This window comes from Agrilus planipennis, unplaced genomic scaffold, assembly GCF_000699045.2.
Source record: "Agrilus planipennis isolate EAB-ADULT unplaced genomic scaffold, Apla_2.0 scaffold235, whole genome shotgun sequence".
Classification (NCBI taxonomy): Eukaryota; Metazoa; Arthropoda; class Insecta; order Coleoptera; family Buprestidae; genus Agrilus; species Agrilus planipennis.
Window position 1 is genome coordinate 465,465 of NW_020438970.1, and position 10,436 is coordinate 475,900.

The 10,436-nt window shown below is 33.6% G+C and overlaps 1 protein-coding gene across 1 annotated transcript in view; it reads right to left on the reverse strand.

Moving 5' to 3' along the window:
- The window catches only part of LOC108741679 (protein artichoke), a 50,887-nt gene extending 42,717 nt beyond the window's left edge, over positions 1-8,170 (reverse strand). Inside the window, exon 1 of the mRNA XM_018476555.1 lies at positions 8,090-8,170. The gene's annotated coding sequence lies outside the window, so the exon portion shown is untranslated. The remainder of the gene's footprint in view (positions 1-8,089) is intronic.
- Positions 8,171-10,436: the final 2,266 nt, after the last annotated feature.

A 10,436-nucleotide genomic window follows, 5' to 3' on the forward strand; every position in this document is an offset into this window, starting at 1 on the left:
CAGCAATCAAAACCTAAAGACAAATACTCCATTTTTAATCTTCGAGACAACTCTTATTATTTTATTACCAGCTTATGATACCTTAAGTATATAAAATGGAGCAAATGAAGTAGCAGGTGTTTCGTATTTTGTAAATCCTCTCTTACAATCAAATAATATGAAGACGATTTTGGCGTTACATCTAAGTAGGGTAATTCTTGGCTATATACTGAAGCTATAGTGAAACAGAATTCTTTGGGAATGCCCAGGAATGTTCGCGTTGTACAGACGAACACGAGCCTGTTTGTGGCTTTAACGCAAAATGCAACCTGTTATATATATGTTGCACCAGCAGATAAAACGTACACATGACACTTAACTGATAACACATGATAATAACAGTCACTGATTAGAAGTGGGCAGAACCATTTTCAGTTTTTTAGTATATATATAGCATTCAAACCAGCAAGATGATGAGACAAATTAGGCTACTCTGTAAGCAAGTTATTTGGAACTCGACGTAAGATAAATAGCTAACGTTGTCGGTTCTTGCGTTTCCTGTAAAATCGCATACGACCTGGAGTTGTTCCAGGTGCAATTCGATAAATTGGAAGGAATCCTTTCCGCTAAAGTTTATAGAGTTCCACAACAGGAGTTATCCAGGCACCGGCGCGTTTCTCCGAACGTTACCTTATCGAAACCATTATCTCTAATCGCATTCCTACTTCGTAAACATACGTCTAAGTATATTTCCTATGGTGAATATTAAACTAGCATTTCAGGGAATCAAAATTCTTGAAAATCTTACTTTTGGCATTTCTTACTTTCCCAGACAATTTAGGGATTAGCCCAACACTGTCCCAGTTTTGGTTTTAGTCTTGGTCCTGTTCTTTTGTTGACATTGGTCTTGCTAATATAAAGACCGTCTTGGTCTTGGTCAGAAGTGCACTGTCTAATTTGGAAGTATGCCATCTTTTGTTAATAAATATGACTATAGAAGAGTTAATTAGTATACAATTGTCTATTTATCTAGTGGTTCATTGTTGGCATTCAGGGAGAATCTTTTTCTGTCAGAAATCTATTGACCCCATTAATTGCTCCCATTACTAAAGACATTGGTGGAAGGTAGGCGCTGTTACGCCTTAAATCTCTAATTAAATTAAATCCAATTGAAAGCGTAGGAATTGCGGTGAAGACTCCGATCAATTTTTGAATTAAGAAAAACCGTAAATCGTGCTGAATTAGTATAGAATTCATCCTCAGTTTATGCAAATGCTTGTGCATTTCTTTGTAGAAGAACTAGTGACGCCCTGTGCATAAGAATTTGGGTTAAGAGTCACTTCAGTGTCCTCTGTCGCTGGTAGTTATTTATTCAGGACGCGTCCGAAAGGAATAAGCTATCATGAAATTTTGTACACACATTGTGGGGTGTACAAAAACGAACATAGGATACCTTTTGTCCAGAAAGAAATTCTGTTCCCGAGGGAAAGAAAAAATTAGTTTTATGTGGTCGTCGATGATCTTTAACACGTATACTTTGGACTTCAATGTGAGCAAAGCCATCGGTAAAACGTATCATGAAACTTCGTACGTTCATTGCCAGGATACAGAAAAGGACAAACAACACCCTATATCCAGAAAAAATAATAAGATCGATAGAAAATGTAATTTTATGCAGTTGTTGATGATTTTTGATATGTATTAAGGGCATTAACGAGGGAGACAGTTCTCCTAAAACCCACTAATCATACATTCATATTGCTTACACGTGGCATTTTTATAAAATACTTAACTGATAACACATTAATAACAATCAAGAAAAAATTCCATTTTCAGCTTTTATTAATAATAGATAGCATTCAAACAAATAAGATAATGACACTAATTATTATTATTAACTACGTAATAAATTAATTTCGGTGAAAGATAATAGTATACATCAAAGGTTTCAAATCCACCATGCATGTTTAAAAGATTTTGGAGAAAGTTACCGTGACATGTCGAAAACAGGGTCTTCCGGGCTTCCTTCAAATGAATTTTAACTCTACCATGTAACTTACAATGTCTTTTCTTTGGGATATTTAGGATGTTATCCAGTCCAATTGAAATTGAAACACTTCATTTCTAATTTTCTGGACAAGTGGCTATTGTATTTATTATCAGTTCAAAACATTGCAAACCCATGTGTGTGATAAAAACACGGATTTGGCTTGTAAAATCGTGTGGACACTCTATACGCATTTAAAATTATCAATATTTTTAATACCTGAACAGAGTAGCCTGAAGTACTTCAATTGGTATATATAAGCAGGTAAACCTTGGTCACTCTTACAAATCTATTCTTACCAACAGATAAAATGAAAACCATTTCAACGTTACTTTTAGGTAAGGCAGTTATTTTACATTGTATTTTTGTTTCTTGTTCCTAACGAAACTGCAACGACAATAATTTCGTTTTATTTTACTTAAGTCGCTTTCGTGGCTCTGTCCTGGAGCTGCGGGGAAGCCCAGAATTGTGCTACATGTTCGCCTGGTGGCAGAGTTGTTTGTGGCGTTAATATGAACACCGACGCTCTAGTGCTTTTCACAAATATGTGTTACATGAACCGATACAGATGTTTGACTGGAAACGGTGAGTAGTAAAATAAAAGCAAAGTAAAGGGAACATCCGGAAGGTAATGTGCTTTTAAAGGAAACAAAAAAATGAAATACCTACTATTAGTAATGACAATACTAAAGTGAAATCTCAATATTTTTTGCAGACTACCAATTCGTTAGATACGACGATTGTCCAGGTAAGTCAAATGCAAATTGTGTGATTTTTCTAAAAGCAATAAAAACCAAAGCATTAGCAAAAATGACTAATAATTTTGTTTCGTTTTACAGATATGAAATCTCTGAGCTACTAACTACTACTAATGATTGCAACATACTTGGAATAATACACATTACGTAAATTAAATAATAAGAAGTGATACCATTTGAAATAATCAAATATCATTTCTTCACCCTTACAGTGATAATAGAACAATCAAGACCAAAAAAGGATGAAATAAATTTTGAGTGGTTTCATACAACCAAATAAATTTATTTCACAAATTAGTAAAGGCTTTCGCGACCACTTGGTGAACTCGCGTTGTCCTGGTTCGGCTCTAAAGGCCGTCGTCGGAAGGAGTTACTTCTTAACGTTTTGTTAATCCGAGTGGTGAACTTCTTCAGAGATCATTCTAACTCTGATGTTAGATGTAGACTTCATTTCACCTTTTTTTGGCTCTGATTAATCTATTATTCCAAATAAAACTTAATCTAATACGCTTTCCTTAACTTTCAGACAACAACAGTTAGCGCAAGAAGTTAACCAGTTTAATTTCGATTTAGAAACATTTTACAATAAAATTATTACTTACCTAAATGTAATACTAAAAGTGTATTACAACTTGTTTTTTCAATTTTCTTCATAATAATAAAATATTCATGTTTCTTAACACGGGTTTATTGAAAAATCTGGATACCCTTAGTGTTTGTCAGAAATTTAAAAATTAAATGTATTTTAAAATAAAATGATGTCAGATGAACGAATATGTTTTAAAAATACTTAAACAAAAAGTCCAACATTGTTTAATTAATTAATTATAGTGAAACAGGATTCTTTGGGAAAGTCCAGGAATATTCGGGTTGTACAGGCGAATACGAGCCTGTTAGTGGCGTTAAAGAGAAAGGCACTAACTTTTAGAAATTCTTGTGAATTAGACGAAATGGGGTGCGACGAAAGACAGGGTGCATGGGTAGTGAAATAAAAACAATANGTGAATGTTGTACCTAAAGACATTCTGTAGTATATTTAGTATGTTCAGGGGGTATCATTTGAAGATTTCCTCTTTTCTATAATAATCTAAACAAAACAAAAATATATTTAGTATCAGCATTGCACCCCTGCGAAGCTGGGGCGGGTCACTAGTTTGTTTATAAGAAAGGATTTGCAAAATACGAGAAATACCTGCTACTTCATTTACCCCAACTTATGTACTTAAGCTATGCTAAAGTGGTAATAAAACAATAACAATAATTGTCTCGAAAATTAAAAATGGAGTATTTGTCTTTAGATTTTGGTTGATACTATCTGAATTCTAATAATGTACTAAAAAAGACAACTTCCCTACTTAGAGAACAAAGGTTGTGTTTGAAAGTATGTAATTTTTATGTAAATTTTGTAATTACATAGAAGAACAGGGCGACCAAATTTACACAGAAGAGAGTTTAGACGTTTCGGATAAAGTTTTTCTTTTAAGACTGTTATTGACGATATCTGCGACGAAACAGTGTTGAACTTTTTAATTAAGTATTTTTAAAACATATTCCTTCATCTATCATCATTTTATTTTAAAATACTTCTGATTTTTCAATTCCTCAGAAACACTAAGGGTATCCAGAGTTTTCATTAAACACATAGCATGAATATTTTATTATTAAAAAGAAAATTGAAAAAACAAGTAGGTATACATTTTTAATATTGCATATACAGGTCATACTCTTATTGCAAGAGGTTTATTGTTAATTCAAATTAAATTGGTTAACTTCTGGCACTAAGTGTTGCTTGCTGAAAGTTAAGAAAAGCGTATTAGATCATATTTTATTTGAAATAATAGAATACTCAGAGTCATAAAAAGGTGAAATATGATCTACATCTATTATCAGAGTTAGCATGAAAGATCTCCGAAGAAGCTCGCCACTCGGACTAACGAAACGACGACGACCTTTAGAGCCGAACCAGGACAACATCAGTTCACCAAGTGGTCGCGAAAGCCTTTACTAATTTGCGAAATAAATATTTATTCGGTTGAATAAAACCATTGAAAATTTATTTCACCCTTTTTTGGTTTTGATCTAAATGTATGCCGTTGCGTTAATACAGTATTACAGTCATTAATGTTATAGTTTTTAGAGAAGTCACACAATTTGCATTCCGACTTACCTGGACAACTGTCATATCTGACGTATCTGTAGTCTGCAAAAAATGTTGAGATTTCACTTTAGTATTGCCATTGCAAAAAAACTTTCTTATGAGATAGTATTTCATTTTTTGGTTACTCTTCAAAGCACGTTACCTTCCCTTTGCTCTGTTTTTATTTTACTACTCACCCCTTCCAGTCAAACAATTGAATCGGTCCATGTAACATCGACTATTGAATAGCACTAGAGAACCGCTTGCCATATTAATGCTACAAACAGGTCTGCCACCAGGCGAACATGTACCACAATTCTGGGCTTCCCCGCAGCTCCAGGATAGAGCCATGCGACTTGAGTAAAATAAACCAAAATTATTGTCGTTGCAGTTTTGTTAGTTGTAACAAAGAAAAATTAAAAGAACAGTAACTGTCTTACCTAAAAGTGACGTTGCAATAGCTTTCATTTTATCTATTGGTAAGAAGAGAGTTTTAAGTGGCAGAGATTTATCTGCTTATATATACCAATTTACGTACTTCAGGCTTTGAACTGATAAAAAAACTCCTTGTTTGGAGACTTAAAATTGAATTGTGTGTTTTTTTTTAAATTTGGCTCGATAATATCTTAAATAGTTCCAAGAAAAAGACGTTGTTGGCTAATTTAGTTACAAATAGAGAGTAGAATCAGAAAAGCAAAAACTGTTGATTAATTTTTCATTAAGCACGTGTAAAAAAATCTCCTTGTTTGGAGACTAAAAATTGAATTGTGTGTTTTTTTTAAAAGATATGTCAAAGTAAATTAGGGAAATCTGGAGAACTATTGTAATATGATTGGAAAATACTTGGAACAATTTACAGTACGTAAATTAAATTATAAGAAGTAATAACACATCAATAAATCATATCAAACAATACACAAATTACTATTATATTATTGTTTTTATTTCACTACCCATGCACCCTGTCCTTCCTCGTACCTCATTTCGTCCAATTCACAACGATTTCCGAATGTTAGTGCCTTTTTCGTTAATGCCACTAACAGGCTCGTATTCGCCTGTACAACCCGAATATTCCTGGGCATTCCCAAAGAATCCTGTTTAACTATAGCTTCAGTATATAGGCAAGAATTACCCTACGCAGATGTAACGCTGAAATCGTCTTCATATTATCACTGTATAGTATAAAACAAAGTCGCTTTCCCGCTGTCTGTCCCTATGTATGCTTAAATCTTTAAAACTACGCAACGGATTTTGATGCGGTTTTTTTTTAAAAGATACAGTGATTCAAGAGGAAGGTTTATATGTATGATACATGCATAATACCTATAGTAGGGAAACACTGATAATTTTAGAGGTTTCTAATGTGATGTCGTAAATAAACACATTTTTTGCGCTTNTGTTTCTGAGGAATTTTAAAATCATAAGTATTTTAAAATAAAATGACAAATGAACGAAAATTGTTTTTTGGCAAATATCGTCAATGACAGTCTAATAAGGAAAAACCTTATCAGAAACGTCTAATATCTCTTCTGTGTAAATTTGTTCGCCCTGTTTGTCTATCTAGATACAAATTAGAAAACGTTACATGACAATTGTCCACTTTCAAACACAACATTCGCTCTGTAACTAGCGAAGTTTTCATTTTTAGTATCTTATTAGAATTAAGATATTATCAATCGAAATCTAGACAAATACTCCATTTTTAATCTTCTAAAGAACTCTACTTATTATTTTATTATCAGTTTAATATACCTTAAGTACATAAATTGGGGTAAATTAATAAGTGGCTGGTATTTCGTATTTTGTAAATCCTCTCTTATAAACAAATGTTATGAAGACGATTTCAGTGTTACGTTTGAGTAAGGTAATTCTTGCCTATATACTAAAGCTATAGTGAAACAGGATTCTTCAGGAAAGCCTAGGAATATTCGGGTTGTACAGACGAATGCGAGCCTGTTTGTGGCTTTAACGGAAAAGGCAACCTACTGATGACATATATTGAACAGGCAGATAAGGACCTACACGTGGCTTTTTTATATATAATCGTTAACTGATAGCACATTAATAACGTACGTCATCCGTTAGAAGTGGACAAAATAGGTGTCGACAGTAGAAAATTTCATTTTTTAGTTTTTTAATATATATAAATAGCATTCGAACAAGCAAGATAATGAAACAAATTAATAACTACGTAATAAACTAGTTTTGATGGAAGATAATAATACACATCAAGGTTTTCAAATCCTCGCAAGACTTTGAAAAAAAGATTTTGGAAAAAAGTTACCGTGACATGTCCAAAAGAATGACCCTGGGTCTTCCGGGTTTCTTTCAAATTAATTTAACCCTGATTATGTAATTGACAACGTCTTCGTTTAGGGAGTATTTAGAATAATATCGAATCAAATATAAATAGAACCACTTAATTTTTAATTTTCTAGACAAGTGGCTATTGTATTTATTATCAGTTGAGATACGGTAAACCCATTGTGCCTGATTAAGGCGCGTATTTGGCATGTAAAATCGTGTGAACTCTATATACACCTTTAAGACGCATTAATTATCAATATTTTTAATAAATACATGGAATATATATTAAACCTGAAGTACCTAGATTGGTATATATAAGCAGGTAAACCTCTGCCACTGGTACAGATCTTTTGTTACCGGCAGATAATATGAAGACCATTTCAACGTTACTTTTAGGTAAGCCAGTTACTTTACATTGTATAAGGTTGTTCGGAAAGTCATTTCGTTTTTTTTTTTGTGGACATGAAAGACAGTTTTCGTGTAATAAACAAATACTTTATTAAATTATATATTGACCGTTCTGGTCCAACACCTTTTGCCATCTTTCTGGTAGTAGCATAATTCCANTAGTTCCAAGAAAAAGACGTTGTTGGTTAATTTAGTTACAAACAGAGAATAGAAACAGAAAAGCTAAAAATTTTGATTAATTTTTCATTAAACACGTGTTAAAAGGTCGATGAGGTCGTCTGTCCTAAGATTGGTTGGAGACGCACCTGCACTCCTTCTTATGCTGAGCTAATCTTCGCATTCTTTAAAACTGAAACATCCGACATCCTTAACAATCAGTAAACAGTCATTTCATTTAGGTCAACCTCTACTCCTCTTAACTCCTGTTTCTACATCTAATATGTATCCAACTACCTGTTCATGCCTGTCGTATCAGTCTATTTCGCCTATTCCTTATTGACTTCCATAGTGATCTCTGTTCTCCTATTCTTCCCAAAATTTCCTCATCTCTATCTACGGTAGCGCCACCATCCATGTTTCGCACCCGTACATCGCCGCGCTCTAGACATACACCATAACAATCACTTTCGAATTTCTAAATAAACCGTTCGCGACCACAGAAGTGACTTCTTTTTATTGAAGGCAACTCCACCCCGCACTTACTCCGAATTTATATCTCTCCTGCTCCTTCCGTCCTGAATAATCTCACTTCTTATATACCGAAAATCACAAACTTCTTTTAATTTTTCGTCTCCTATCTTCCCCTATGCACCACATCTTTGTTATCTTTTTATTTATTTTCTTAGGTTTCTGTTCCGTCAATATCATTTCCATTTAACTTAAGGCTATCTTCAGCATGTCTTATTATTCTATAATCTACGCCTGTTACTCTTTATACAAACAATTTATTATTCTTCTATCAGTGTATCTCATCCCTACATTTTTACGAAAGATTTTTTTGTACATCCTATAGAATCTGTGAAACAGTAAAAGGTCCTTCCTTGTGTCTGTTTGACAATTGTACCTATTTTAATTTAGATTTTTATACAATCGTAAAGCAAAGCGACTGTTTTCATTTTCTTTTCTTATTATTCATATTTACGTCACACCCTGTCTTTCCTCGCAATTCATTTCGGCTAATTCACAAGCATTTCCGAAAGTTACTCTATTGCCTTTTCCGTTAATATCACAAACAGGTTCGTATTCGTCCGTACTACTCGAACATTCCTGGGCTTTCCCAAAAAATCCTGTTTCAGTACAGCTCCAGGATATAGTCAAGAAAGCGACTTGTGTTGTTATTACTGTTCTGTTAAGTACAATCAACGAGAAAACGTAATAAACAATAAAAAAATTACCCTACTTAATCGTAACACTGAAATCGTCTTCATATTGTTTGTTTACAAAGTAAGGCATACCTGCTACTTTATTTACCCTAATTTATGTATATAAGGTAACATACCTACTGGTAATAAAATAATAACAAGATACTAAAAACAAATACGCGTTAACAGATAAACATACAACGTGTAATTATACAACACACTATTGAAGTGAATCTTCTTCAAATACACAAAGATACCGGGATAGGGGTTAAGAAATTGGCGTCAGTGGCGTCGTTTAGACTGTAGAGTGTCGACACACATACACAAACACATTCAAATACATTCATACATTTTGTTTGGGCTACACTGTAACTAACGTTGCATTGAAGCGAGATCACGGCTCAAGCGATCCCACTACGAACTCGACTACGTGGCCGAGTAGAGGGGGGACATCCGTTGCACGATTTCGTTACATAGCAACTCGCATGAAACGAACTTACCCTACCGCGCGTTTCACTTCAAAAAAAATTGTAAGATCGATAGAAAGTCTAATTTTATAAAGTCGTTGATGATTTTTGATACGTATTAAGGGCAGTAACGAGGGAGGAAGTACTCGTAAAACCTACTAATCATACTTATATATATTGCTTAAACGTGGCATTTTTATAAAATGCCTAACTGATAACACATTAATTACAATTATTCTTTAGAGGTAGACCAAAATTCGCGTCCTTCAACGTCTCTTTTTTGGGAGTATTTAGAAAAATATCGAATCAAATATAAATAGAACCACTTCATCTCTAATTCTCCAGATAAGTGGCTATTGTATTTATTATCAGTTGAAACACTGTAAACTCTTTATACGCATTTAAAGAGTGTTAATTATCAATATTTACACACGTAATATTAAACCTGAAGTACCTAGATTGGTATATATAAGCAGGTAAATCTCTGTCACTGTTACAATTCTTTTCTTACCAACAGATAATATGAAGACCATTTCTACGTTACTTTTAGGTAAGCCAGTTACTTTACATTGTATTTTTGTTTCTTGTACCTAACGAAACTGCAACGACAATAACTTTGCTTTATTTTACTTAAGTCGCTTTATTGGCTCTATCCTGGAGCGGCGGGGAAGCCCAGAATTGTGCCTTATGTCGGAGTGGTGGCAAAATTGTTTGTGGCGTTAATATGAATACCAGCGAACTTAAGCTCTTCGAGAATCAATGTTACATGGACCGATACAAGTGTGTGACTGGAGAAGGTGAGTAGTAAAATGAAAACAAACTAAAGGGAATATGTGGCAGGAAAAGTGCTTTTAAAGGAAACAAAAAAATGAAATACTATCTCTTAAGAATGTTTTTCTGCAATGACAATACTAAAGTGAAATCTCAATATTTTTTGCAGACTATCGATTCGTCAGATATGACAATTGTCCA